A 13,586-nucleotide genomic window follows, 5' to 3' on the forward strand; every position below is an offset into this window, starting at 1 on the left:
CCTGACAGAACCAAAAAGCACCAGACATTTCATGTGAACTTGTTAAAAGAATTTCAGTCTCGCCAGGAAGCTGTCCCTCAACTGTTGATCCGGGCAGTACAGGATGAAGACATGCCAGAGAAATTCATACCGGGAAGCCTGGGTGAGTCATCTGTGATCGACACATCACACCTTTCTATTTCTCAGCAGAAAGAGGTGACGCCACTTATTGACCCAGAGCTCTTCAAAGACACCCCGGGCTACACGGACCTGGTACAGCACAACATCCGGCTGAAGGTGGAGGCGCCACCACGTCAGAAGAGCTACAGAATCCCAGAGCGACTGGTGTCGGTGCTGAAGAAGGAGATCAAATTGATGCTTGAACTCGGTATAATTGAGGTATCCAGTAGTGAATGGTGCAGTCCAGTGGTTCTAGTACCAAAGAAAGATGGCTCACTGAGATTTTGCATAGACTTTCGTTACTTGAATGCTGTGTCATTGTGTGACCCGTACCCCATGCCCAGGATTGATGAGCTGGTGGAGCGAGTGGGATGAGCCAAATACATCTCCACCTTAGACCTGAGCAAGGGCTACTGGCAAGTGGCACTGGCATCTGAGGCCCGTGAACTGACAGCATTCAAAACTCCATTTGGTATGTACCAATTTCGGGTTATGCCATTTGGGCTCCAGGGGGCGCCAGCTACGTTTCAAAGGCTAATGGACTATGTGCTGAGAGATGTTTCAGAGTTTGCAGCTGCATATCTGGACGACGTGGTGATCTACAGCCAAACCTGGGAAGAACACATGTCTCATCTTCAACAAGTCCTGCAGTGCATCAAAGCAGCTGGCCTAACCATCAACCCACAGAAATGCTGTCTGGCTCAGAGAGAAGTGGAGTACCTCGGGTTCGTGATTGGCCATGGAAAGCTCAGACCTCAGGTGGGAAAAATGGAGGCAATCCATTCTTTCCCCATCCCAACCACAAAGAAGAAAGTGAAGAGTTTCATTGGTCTGGTGGGCTGGTACAGGAAATTCATTCCTCGCTTTTCAGATCGTGCAGCTGTTCTCCACGATCTCACCAAAGATGTATCACCAAGAAAGGTAAAATGGAGTGATCAGTGTGACCTTGCTTTCAGGGATCTCAAAGAAGCCATAAATGTATACACAGTCCTGCAGACCCCTGATTTCAACCAACCGTTTATTCTGCAAACGGATGCATCAGGTGTGGGTCTTGGTGGAGTTCTGTTGCAGGAGGTGGATGGAGAGAGGAGGCCTGTTGCCTTTTTGAGCCGAAAACTTCTTGACAGAGAGACCAGATATTCAACCGTGGAGAAAGAGTGCTTGGCCATGAAGTGGGCAATCGAGTCATTGAGGTACTACTTGTTGGGGCGACACTTCAGCTTGGAAACTGACCATTGTGCACTCCAGTGGCTCCACAAAATGAAAGACGCCAACACTAGAATCGCTGGTTGGTACCTGGCTCTACAACCTTACAGCTTCACTGTCTTCTACAAGGCGGGCAAGTCCAATACGGTGGCTGACTCTCTCTCTAGGGTTCATGAAAGTTAGAGGTGCGTGGCCCTAAAAGAGGGGGGAGGAAATGTAATGGAGCTGTGTCCATTACCAGGGATAAAAGGTGTTCCAGCCAAAAGAGTCCCTGGGGAAAGGGAAGAAGAGAGAAGGTTCCGGCCTAACGAGGACCAGCTGGTATGAAAGCAGCACACTCACTCTGCCAGTGGGAGGCTAGGGTGAGGTGCTGCGGGGCATGCTGCCAGACATGTGGTTTTTAAAATTGTTTGTTTTGTTATTTTGTAAATAAATGTCACCTGGGTGCACATGAAGAAGCCTCAGCTCTACTTTGTCCTCCAGAACGCAGTATAGGCTATCCGTGACCTGACGAATGTCACAGTCCCCCACACTTCCTGACAATGACACAAATCCATCACAAGTGAAAGGTTTAAAACAATCAGGGATTTCAGGATCCAAAGTCACCATGGACACCCTGGGTGACTTGTTTATCAACCCAACCCCCTTTGGCTGTTTAAAAGCCAACTTCTGTTTTTGTTTCCAGGCGTCGCAGTCAACAATAAGGTGGCCAGATTTAAGGCAGTAATAGCATGGTCTATCTGGCCTAGAACCTGCAGAGTTCACTCTACGCACCTGGACGTCAGGCCTGGAGTTAACTCTAGTTTGAACGGAGTCTCTTTTCACAAACACGGCTTTGTGAGTCAGTGTAAACTCATCAGCAAGTTTTGCTGCCTGCTGCAGAGTGGAAACCTTCTGCTCATTTAAATAAACAGCTGCACGCTCAGGCAGGCAGTTCTTAAACTCCTCCAACAACATCAACTCACGCACAGACCCCAAAGTATCAGCTTTAGTAGCTGCACACCAACGATCAAAAAGAATCTCCTTTTCTCTCGCGAAGTCACTGTATGACTGGTCAGGGGTTTTGCAAAGCGTGCGAAAACGCTGTCTATATGCCTCAGGCACTAACTCATATGCGCGAAGAATAGCACCTTTCACCTTCTCATAGTCGAGGCCATCCTCCACGGACAGAGCTGAACATGCTTCTTGAGCTTTCCCGACCAATTTACATTGCAACAAGATCGCCCACACATTCACAGGCCAATTCAACGCACCAGCAATCCTTTCAAATGCTCCAAAATAAGACTCCACCTCTGATTCACGGAACACGGGAACCAGAGAAATATGCCGACTTGCATCAAACGCTACTGGAACAATGTGTGAACCGGATGAATGAGTCATTTGGGCCTTCTGGAGTTCTAACTGACGCTCTTTAATAACCTCCTTCTCTAACTCCAGTTTCCTGAGCTCCAGCTCCCTTCTGAGCTGAAACTCCCTCTCTTCCCTTCTATCTTCCTGCTCCATCCGCAGCCGTGCCAACCGCAACTTTAACCGTGAATCTAATTTGGAAGCTGATGATTCTGGAGGTAAGGTCTATCCTGTCCCTCACATGGTGGATGTGCCTGTTGATGAGTCTTCGGATGATGTTGCCGTTCATCACCCGGATGTGTTTGTTGCCAGTGTGTTAACTAGAGCTCAGGCTCACAAGGAGGCACAGGACATGGATCTTGCGGATTCAAAAATTGGTTCACTTCTCTCTGAAGAGTCGCCCTCCAGTGGTTCTGATGTAGGTGGCAGGGTCACTGAGGCTGAAAAGGAGGCTGGCTAAATGCTGGGCTGCGGTGGTGGATAAAGCTAAGTGTAGCGAGAAGCAGCCCTTTTTCATAGCGGAGGGTGTGTTGATGCGCCGGTGGGTTGCACCTACAGATATAGCCAACGAGACAGGTGACAAGTCCAGTGTGGTGTATCAAGTAGTGCTCCCAAGTAACTGTCGTCAGCAGGTGTTAGTGTTAGGTCATGACCATGTGTGGTCAGGTCATTTGGGGGTTACGAAACATTTTTTTTGGCCAGGAATGAGGTCGGAGGTGGCACGTTTCTGCAGAACCTGTCCAGTCTGCCAAGTTGTGGGTAAACCAAATTAACCTGTTCCTTCCGCTCCTTTGCAGCCCATCCCAGCGGTAGGGGAACCATTTGAGCATGTGCTGGTTGACTGTGTTGGGCCACTCCCGCGAACAAATTCAGGAAATCAGTTTTTACTTACGCTGATGTGTGTTAACACCCGTTTTCCTGAAGCTATTCCTCTTCGTCGCATTACTGCTGCATCAGTCACAAAGACCTTAACCAAGTTTTTCACCACTTTTGGCCTCCCAAAGATTGTGCAGACTGATCAGGGCACTAATTTCATGTCGAGAGTTTTCAAGCAGATGCTTAGTTCATTGGGAGTCTCCCATTCTGTATCCAGCGCTTATCATCCAGAGTCACAGGGTGCTCTTGAGCGCTGGCATCAAACACTTAAGTCTATGTTAAAGAAGTTCTGCCATGAGACGGGAAAAGACTGGGACGAAGGAGTACCATTTGTTCTTTTTGCCATTCGGGATGCGAAGCAGGAATCGCTTGGGTTTAGTCCGGCGGAGTTGGTGTTCGGACATAATGTGCGTGGTCCACTAAAAGTGCTACAGGAGCAGCTCGTGGGCAGCTCCCCATCAAAGACTAGTGTGGCAGAGTTTGTTTCTCGGTGTCGAGAGCGGCTGCAGTGTGCTGTTAAGTTTGCTAAGGAGGCATTGTCTGTCTCTCAGGTTAACATGAAGAGGAGGTTGGACAGAAAGGCGGTTGAGCGCCAGTTCCAGCCTGGTGAAATGGTGTTGATGTTGCTGCCCACTCCTGGTGCTGCGCTCACTGCACGTTTTTCTGGTCCATATGTGGTGGTCCAGAGAGTCTCTGACACCGACTATATCATTCGTACTCCAGAACGAAGGAGGAAAACCCGGTTGTGTCATATTAACATGTTGAAATCCTATCATTTCAGAGAGACGAGTGGGAGAGAGATCCAGTCCTCAGGAGTCAAGGTGGTAGGGGTTTCTTCCTTGATGGACATGCAGACAGAGGAGACGGACTTGGTGATGCCTTGTGATGGTCATCGATGTGGTAGGCTGAGGAATTCAGAATTTCTGTCTAGCATTAATGATCAGCTGCTGTATTTGTCAGTCCCCCAGAGGCAAGATATAATTAACTAACTTGGCACATATGCTTCAGTATTAGGTGATGTACCCACTTGTACCACAGTATTGGAGCATGATATTGATGTTGGCAATGCTAGCCCGATAAAGCAGCATGCGTATCGCTGTTCACCAGCTAAAAGAGAGGCCATGAGAGCAGAGGTAGCCTACTTGGTGGAGAATAGTTTTGCCAAACCCAGCCGTAGTCCGTGGAGTTCACCCTATGTAATGGTACCCAAGTCTGATGATACCCCTAGGTTCTGTTCGGATTTTCATAAAGTTAATGCAGTTACGAAAACTGATTCTTTTCCTTTACCCCGGATGGATGACTGCATAGACCGAGTTGGTCCCGCAACCTGCATCACTAAGTTAGACTTATTGAAAGGATATTGGCAGGTTCCGTTAACACCCCGTGCATCAGATATATCTGCATTTGTGACCCCCGATGCGTTCATGCAGTACACAGTAATGCCGTTTGGCCTGAAAAATGCACCCGCCACTTTTCAGCGCCTCATGCAGCAGGTGTTAGGAGTTGTGCCGAACTGTAATGTTTATCTCGATGATGTGGTGGTGTACTCTGATGATTGGGGAAATCACATGTCAAGGTTGAGGGAGGTGTTTCAGCGACTCACTGATGCGTCCCTTACTCTTAACCTGGCAAAGTGCGAGATTGGTAAAGCCATGGTTACTTACCTCGGAAAGCAGGTGGGTCATGGGCAGGTCCGGCCTGTTGAGGCCAAAGTGAATGCGGTTCTGTCCTTTCCAGTTCCCACCACTCGGCGTGAGCTGAGACGTTTCCTCGGCATGGCGGGCTATTACCGGTGTTTTTGCAAAAACTTCTCTACTGTTGTGTCTCCTCTTACAAGGTTGTGTAGCCCAGCAGTTCCGTTTGTGTGGAGTGACGAGTGTGAGCAGGCCTTTAGTGCGGCAAAATCAATCCTCTGTAGTGCTCCGGTGCTTGTGGCTCCAGACTTCTCTTGCCCATTTAGCCTGGAGGTGGCTGCCAGTGCAACAGGGGCTGGTGCGGTGTTGCTACAGACTATGGGTGATGATGTGAATCACCCAGTGTGCTACTTCTCTGCAAAGTTTAAACGTCACCAGTTGAATTACTCAACAATAGAAAAAGAGACACTAGCAATGCTCCTGGCCCTACAACATTTTGAGGTGTACGTTGAGTCAAGCTCCTGCCCTTTAAATGTATACACCGACCATAACCCGCTTGTTTTTCTAAACCAGATGTACAACAGTAACCAGCGCCTGATGCGTTGGGCCCTCCTGGCCCAAGGCTACAATCTGGTGATCCGCCACAAAAAGGGAGCTGATAATGTTGTGGCAGATACCCTATCCCGTGGGTGAGTATCCCCTGTGCCTGGTATTCTCATCATACATAATGGCGTTAAGTGAACTCTGAATGGGGGGTGGGAGTTCATTCTTATGGGAGGGGGTGTTACGTGCCGTAGTGTGTGTGTGTGTGTCTCTGTCTGTGTTGCAGGTTCACATCGGAGGTGCCGCGCAGCGGGTTGCAATCACCCAATCAGGGTGGGAGATATAAAGGAGGAGCTGGTGTGCTGCTGGGTCTCTCTCTCCTGTTTACTCGCCGTCCACGTTGCTGATGGTTCTCCTGTGTTCTCGCCGTCCACGTTGCTGTTTTTCTCGCCTTCCACGTTGCTGGTGTGCTGCGGTGGTTGCTGCCCGTGTCGTGCCGTCGGTCGTCCTGTGTGTGGGATCTTCCGTTTAGTTTTCTTTAGGTTTAGCTTGTTGTCCCTCATTTTGAGAGGATTTTGTGTTAAGAGTTCTTTGTTAATAAATAAATTTGTTTATAATCCTACCTGAATTGTATCTTTTTCCGTCCCGGTTTGTATTATTTAGTTTATCAATTGTGTTGCTTCTGAGCGCCCTAGACAGCTCGGAACGTAACAGTCGGATTCAGATATTCTACGACAAAATGTGAAAAGCAAAGATTGTCGGTATTGTGGGAAATTACATAGACTTCCTGGAGCCACCAAATGGTCATGTCATTTCATTATCAGCAAAAAGCCACTGTCTCCAGAAGGACAGGACACACCTACATCAAAGAATCATTGTAATGTAAAGATAATGTTTTATCACCATTTGTCACTGTAAGGTAACCTCCTCTCTGTATTGCATATAAGGAATTGAAATGTGAAGGTTCGAGAGAGAACGCTGCAGACTGTGGCCTCCCCTCCACGCTGTGTGTCATTAAAGAGATCTGACTGAAGCGCCGAAGTCTGAAGTTCTTCTGAGATTTAGCAACTCTCTACCTCACTAAGGAGAATTTCCACAACAGTATTCATACGGTTGTATAGTAATCTAGGGGACACTACATAACTTTAGACGATTGCTTCCCCCACTTTGCAAAACCTGGGAAACAAATATGAATTGTAGTCATTATTGCTGTTAAAAACAACTTGCAAAATACTTGCGAGAGAGAGCCCTCTCAAAACCACATTTAAAACATTGGTTGGTGGGGATTTTTCTAATGCCCTCTCAATTACCACAGTAAGTTACTCTCACGCTAGATGGTACTTGATCCAAATTATCCTGATTAATACTTCTTAAATCAATATGTTGACGTAGTTCTCCCCTGTTGATTCTTCTGATAGAGCTCTGTGTGGAACCTGAACCTGCCTGAGGACTACTGATCTGACTATGTCCTGCAACCGATTGAGTGAAAGAATTGGAGACACTAGTTGAGTCTAGATAAGCGTCTGTGTTAGAAATCCCTCTACCAACTTGAAAGGTAGAGATTAGGCTACCTGTGTCAACTGTGGATTTATTACTATATAAATAACTATTTATTGATCCTCACTTCAGTGAAAGTGATGTGCCTTTTGACCCAAAACAATTATTTTAACAACATATTTATAGAACAAGTAAGCAATGGTTGATAAATGTGTAAAAGGTTTGCACATTAAAATTCCCGTTATTGCACAGTAGAGAAGTAATGAATACATTTAATGTCATATGGAATATATTCAATATGACTTTGTGCAGCAGCTGATGTGATTCAGGATTCACTAATAAATGTCTACATTACTGTAGAATGACCTGAGTTCAGCTCAATAATACTATGAGGCTGAGGCGTTCTTGTGAGGTAAGCGCCATCTACTGGTGACACCCTACAAGTAGATACATGGTTGTGTTTACAGTGTAATGTTTGCAAGGAGGGGGGCTCTCTCTTTGCACGGGAAGTGCCTGGAAACCAGCTGACTGGCTACTGCCCTGGAGGGGAAAATCCTGGTGGCTGGAACTGTACTTTCAAAAAACTAAATACAAAATGCCAAAAACACATGGAGCCAAGAGGAAACACGGAAAATATGGACAAACCTCCAACATCGACAAGCTACAGAAGACATAATGAACTGACACAGAGGGTGCATTCGGATTGTACCTCCTATCTACTTTCACATCCACTTTATCTTTACCCCGTGAACATGTTTAGGGGGAGGAGGTAGACTTTATAAGATAACAGGAAACTTCACTTTGATGGTTTTATAACATCAAAATCAGTTCAGAGATTACTTCAATAAAAAGAAGTGAAATAAATACAAAGGCTGTAACTAATTACAAGTCAAATCAATATACAAATCAATATGCAGATTGTCTCCACATTTCTCCTCTGACAGATCGTTAAGTTTTCATGAACGCTCGGACATGGATATATGGATATATCGGATGTGCCAGTTGCTTTAAAAGTTGTGGCCGCAATGAACTGTGGGGCGGCACTTTCTTATCTCCTTTCGTAAAAGATGGTCCAGTGTTTCCTATGCTAAAGGAGGTTATAAAGGCCACCTTTACTTAACTTTTAGATCATTCGAACGGCTCTTATCATGCTACTTAACTGCTTCCGGGGTTAAGGATAAAAATACTAGTGAAAGTGGATAGGAGGGACAATCCGAACGCACCCAGAGAGTAAATAGACATGAGGTAATTAGACACATTTAGAGAAGAAGGTTGAGAAGAATCAGGGCAATCACACAGGCGGGAAAAACAAGGAACAAAGAACACAAGACCAGAACACTTGAGGACAAGTAAAAAGTAAAACCCAACACTGACAACACCACCTAAACCAGACATTACAAAATAAAACAGGAAACACTAAAGACTAGACTTAAAACACAACACAGGAAATACAATTACAGGCAACATAGGAGGACACAGGGAAACACACTAAAGACAAGACTATGAAACATTAAAACACAAAAGGTAAACAATCAACACTAGAAAACAAACAGAACACTAAGGAAAGAATGAAAACTAAAACAAGACGAAACACTGACCTAAACCATAACACACCCCTTCCATCATGCTCCCCGTTAGTTCTCTCTGATCCTCAATACTGTCATAGACAGCCTTCAAAATTGGTATGATCTGACGTTTAAAGGCACTATAAAATTCTGCCGTTAACCTGTCACTCCCTGGACTCTTGTTTTTATTCTGCCCATCCACTGCTGCCTCTATTTCATTTTCTGTTATCTCATATTCACACCAATCTGTCTTCCACACTCGGAACCTTTTTTAAAGCTCCAATCACTTTGTTCCTATTTAAGTCATCCGTTTGTTTTTTTTCAAACAGTTTTTCAAATTTTTGATTTTATAAAATATTCCTTCACTTTCCGTTATCAGTTTACCTTCTTTATTTTCAAATTCGGTAATCTCTGTTCTCTTTTGTTTTTTTCGAGTCCTAGAAAAAATGCTTTGCTTTTCTCGCCTTCATACATGCATCTTAATTTTACTCCGTATTGCAGCTCCTCTACGTCGTTTTAATTCAATGACATTTAGTTCTTTAAATTCCAGATAATTCTCTGAACTTTCACACTCGTTTTCATCCAACCTTTTTAATTCTAGGCAACTTCCTTTTGATTTTCTTCCCACTTCTGTTTGCAGTAATTCATGCATTTTTTTCTTAATGCTAATTTTTTACATTTTCCCACCACTTACACACATTCATTCCTTTACCTATCTCATTCCTGATGTTGTCAATCATACATTTCATGCTTTTAATGAACTTCCCATCTTCCAGTATACAATTGCATTAAAACACCATAGTTTCTGAGAGTTTCTTGTCTTGATGTATTGTAATTCTAAAGCCAGAGAATCATGATCGCTAAAATTCGCACACAACCACTGCTGTACACTCGACATTCTTTCCTGCAGCATTTTTTCCCACGCTGGTTTCTCTTTTTGCTTCCTCCCTCCTTTCTCGCCCATAACACCTCCTTCTCCTTGCGGCCTCCTTCTCTCCATTCTCTGTGCCGTTTCTGTTCCTTATTGCGTTTGTCACGGAGTAGCAGGCAGAATACAGGGGAGGAGGACCCAATTGCAGCAACAAAAGATTGATTTAACAAAAGGACAACTCAAAATCAAAAGGCAAAAACACAAAACAAAAACATACTTAAACTAAATCCAGATAGTCTCGAACACCAAGTGTAGAAAAAACAAAGTAAATCCAAGAAAGCAGATGACAGGCAAAGACGGCCACTCATGACAGACTAATGCTACAAGAGACAAACTGACTACCATTGACAATGAACCGACAAGAGACTGAGGAAAAACAGAGACTAAATAGACAGTTAATTGGACACAGATGAGACTAACGAGACGGGTGAGGACAATCAGGGTAATCAGAACGAAAACACAAGACTATGAAACATTAAAACACTCAAGGGAAACACACAGAACTCAAAGGAAAACATGAAAACTAAAGCAAGACAAAACACTGAAACCAAACCATGACAGCGTTATCCTTTTTGTTCAGTCCGCCCTTTTGTCCACTTTTTATTTTCTTGTCCATTTTCCCTTTCCTTGTCGTTATCGTTTTCCATGCGTCCTGTCCGTCTTCATTAACTTTGTCTGTACTGTTCCTTACAAAGCTTTGCAGTAGTGAAACAGGGACAAGGAGCAGTTTCACACAGTAATATCAGGAAAGATTCCAAAACCAGCATCCGCACAGAAGGCGGAAGTGGTGGCTCTCACAGAGGCATGCAAAGCAACAGCAGCAAGACAGCAAATGTCTACAAAGACTTAGCCTATACTTTCCAAGTAGTACATCATGATATGGCAGTATGGAAGAGAAAGGACTTTGTAACAGCAGCTGGTCTCCCCATCAAACATCTGAAGGAAGTTCTAGAGTTAGTTGCAGCAGCACAGCTTGTACTCCACCAGAAAGGTAATTCTATTCTGGCAAAAGGAAATGATGCAGCAGACGTATGGAGAAAATGTTGCGGGTTTTAAAAGAGGAAGCGAGCGAGACAGGGGATATGTGTGACTGGTGGGAGGGGGCTAAAAAAACGAATTAAAAGAAAATGCATAAATTACTGTATAATAATAATAATAAAAATTTAGATAACGAACAGAGGGAACGCGCGCTGCAGGAGGAGCTCGACACTGAACAAAAAACGTTAGATGAGGATGGTAGTGCGAGCACCGTGAAATATAAAGTGCTAAAGGAACGGCTGAGAGCAATGGAACAGGAGAAGAGCAGAGGAGCAGCGGTCAGAAGTAGGGTGAAACAGCTATACGAGGGAGAGAGGAGCTCGGCCTTCTTATTCGGCCAGGAAAAACTAAAACAGTTTTGAAAAAAGTTTTAAATGAGGAAGGGGGGGTGGTCAGGGACAAAGAGCACATTTTAAAAGTAGTGGGGGAGTTTTACAGAACGTTGTATGAATAGCAGGAGACGAATCCTGCTGATGAGGAGGAAGTTTTAGGGGCTTTGAAAACCCGTTTAGCTGCAGAGGACAGGGAGTGGTGTGATGCGGAAATTACGGGTGGAGAAGTAGAAAGCGCCATAAGCGGACTTAACAATAACAAGAGCCCTGGGAGGGACGGGCTCTTGGTGGAGTTTTTTTTTTACACATTTAAATAACCCCTAGTTTGGATTTTAGAGAGGTTGTTTATCGAAATGAGCAAGCTAAACAAAACACCCAAGGGCTTCTCGGAGGGATTAATCGCATTTTTTTTCAACAACAAAGGAGAAAAAAATAACCTTCAAAACTACAGACCAATCAGCCTTCTCAATACTGATTCCTGGGTGGAGTATGCACAAAACTTGTTACCTTGTTCCTTGTCTGATCTTTTGCCCTTTCAGTGTGTGTTTGGGTATGAGCCACCCCTCTTCCCGGCTCTGGAAGGAGAAGTTAAGGTTCCTTCTGCGCATTCTATGGTGAATCGGTGCAGGCGCATGTGGGAGACGGCAAGAAGGAATCTCTTGAAAAACTTTGACCGATACAAGAAAGCAGCTGACCGACGCAGAACCGAGGCACCCAGTCTGCGTTGTGGCCAGAAGGTCTGGCTGTCAACCAAGAACGTACCTCTCCATTTGGAATCAAGGAAGCTAGCTCCAAGGTTTGTGGGTTCCTTTCCTATCTCGAAAATCATTAATCCTGTCACTGTCCGTCTCCAATTACCCAGGACCATGAGAGTTCACCCGGCATTTCACGTCAGTCAACTATGACCTGCCAAGGAAAGTCCGTTGGTCCCTCCGTCCAAGCCCCCTCCACCCCCCCCCCCCCCCCCCCCCCCCCGGTCATTGACAGAGGGCCGGTCTACACTGTACACAAGCTTCTGTCACAACCCCGGGTTAAGTTGTCTGTTTATTTCTGTTTCACTCTTGTATCATGTCCTGTGCTTGTGTTTTACCTGACAAGGTAAGAGCCTGACAACTCTTCCGTTCACCTCCGCTGGCTTGAGGTGGGGCAGCAACTTGCCCCATACCTCGAGCACCTCCCGGATTAACGGTGGCAGCCCCCCGTAGGCTTTTATGGGGGGGAGAGTGCACAGGTTGTACACGTCTCTTTCCCCATACTGGGCCAAACAGCCAGCCATCGCGCCCTCCCAGGTGTACTGCCTGGCCAGATCCAGAAATGTCTTACTCAATTTTGCCTGTAGTGCATCCTATTTAGCACTAATGTCAATCAGTCTTCGACCCCCTTCCCGCTTATTACCAATTAAAACCTGGCGAGCTATCGAATTTCCTTTCCCTCTCCAAAGGAATGTGGAAAGCGTGTCTTGCAAGATTTTTAGTGCCCATTTCGGCAGCTCACAGGTTCCCAAAACATGCAATAGAGTGGAGGCTACTAAAGCATTCCCCACTATTACCTTTCCTCTCAGGCTGAGGCCACGAAGCCTCCACCTATTAACCAAGTGCTTCACCCTACTAATAGCCATATCCCAATTACTGTGCATGATTTTAACCTCTCTGATTCCCACAAAAATGCAGAGAATTTTAATCTGTCCCATGAATATATTGAACCCCCACTTATCAACTCCCTCCCTCCTTACTGCTAGCAAGTTTGTTTTATTATAGTTTAATTTAGCACCAGTGGCAAACTCACCAGAGCCACCAAAGTCTCCATAACTAAACTAAATAATAGAGGCGAGAGGGGGCACCCCTGCCTCAACGATCTACTTATGTTCTTATATATCTACTTATGTACTTATGATCTACATCCATGTTGCCATGGAGACCAAACCGTACTGGCGCCTGTGACTGGCATTGCCACGGTTCGCTCTCTGTTTTGTAGATTATTGATGATTATTGTTTCACTATATGTGATCTTAGCAGCCCAGATGACAAATGGAAGTGTCCTGGCTTTACTAACCTATGATCGGGACTCTTTATTTCGTATCAAAGAGTCATTGGAGGACATGTTTCATACCTGGGACCGTTACAAACAGGCATTTCTGCCTCCGTTTGAAATCGATCCCGACTCACAGGACTACTTGATGCTGTATCGGGTGCCGGGAAAGACCCGCAGGAGATCCAGGAGATCCAGAAAAAGAGGCTCTCGCTCCGGTATCCAAGTAAAGCGAGGGTGTGCTGCGGCTGCCGGGGGCTCCGTCGTCTTCGGCTGCCGGGACCACACTCGGTTCCTGCGCCGGATTCCTCTCCTCGATGTGTGCGCCAGCGTGTCCTCGCTGCCGCCTGCCCGCGCTTCAACAACTGTCCTGGACCCTTCACAGTGCTGGAGCCATGGTCAGGGGTTTTCATCGCCATCGCCTACTTCC

The 13,586-nt window shown here is 45.6% G+C and overlaps 1 long non-coding RNA gene across 1 annotated transcript; it reads left to right on the forward strand.

Annotated features, from left to right (window-relative positions):
* The first annotated feature begins 263 nt into the window (after positions 1–263).
* LOC306837976 lies at positions 264–1,387 on the forward strand. The gene is made up of 2 exons (XR_013781013.1): positions 264–1,080; positions 1,202–1,387. It is a non-coding gene; the product is annotated as an uncharacterized lncRNA (long non-coding RNA).
* Positions 1,388–13,586: the final 12,199 nt, after the last annotated feature.

This window comes from Symphodus melops, assembly GCF_947650265.1.
Source record: "Symphodus melops genome assembly, chromosome: 17".
Classification (NCBI taxonomy): domain Eukaryota; kingdom Metazoa; phylum Chordata; class Actinopteri; order Labriformes; family Labridae; genus Symphodus; species Symphodus melops.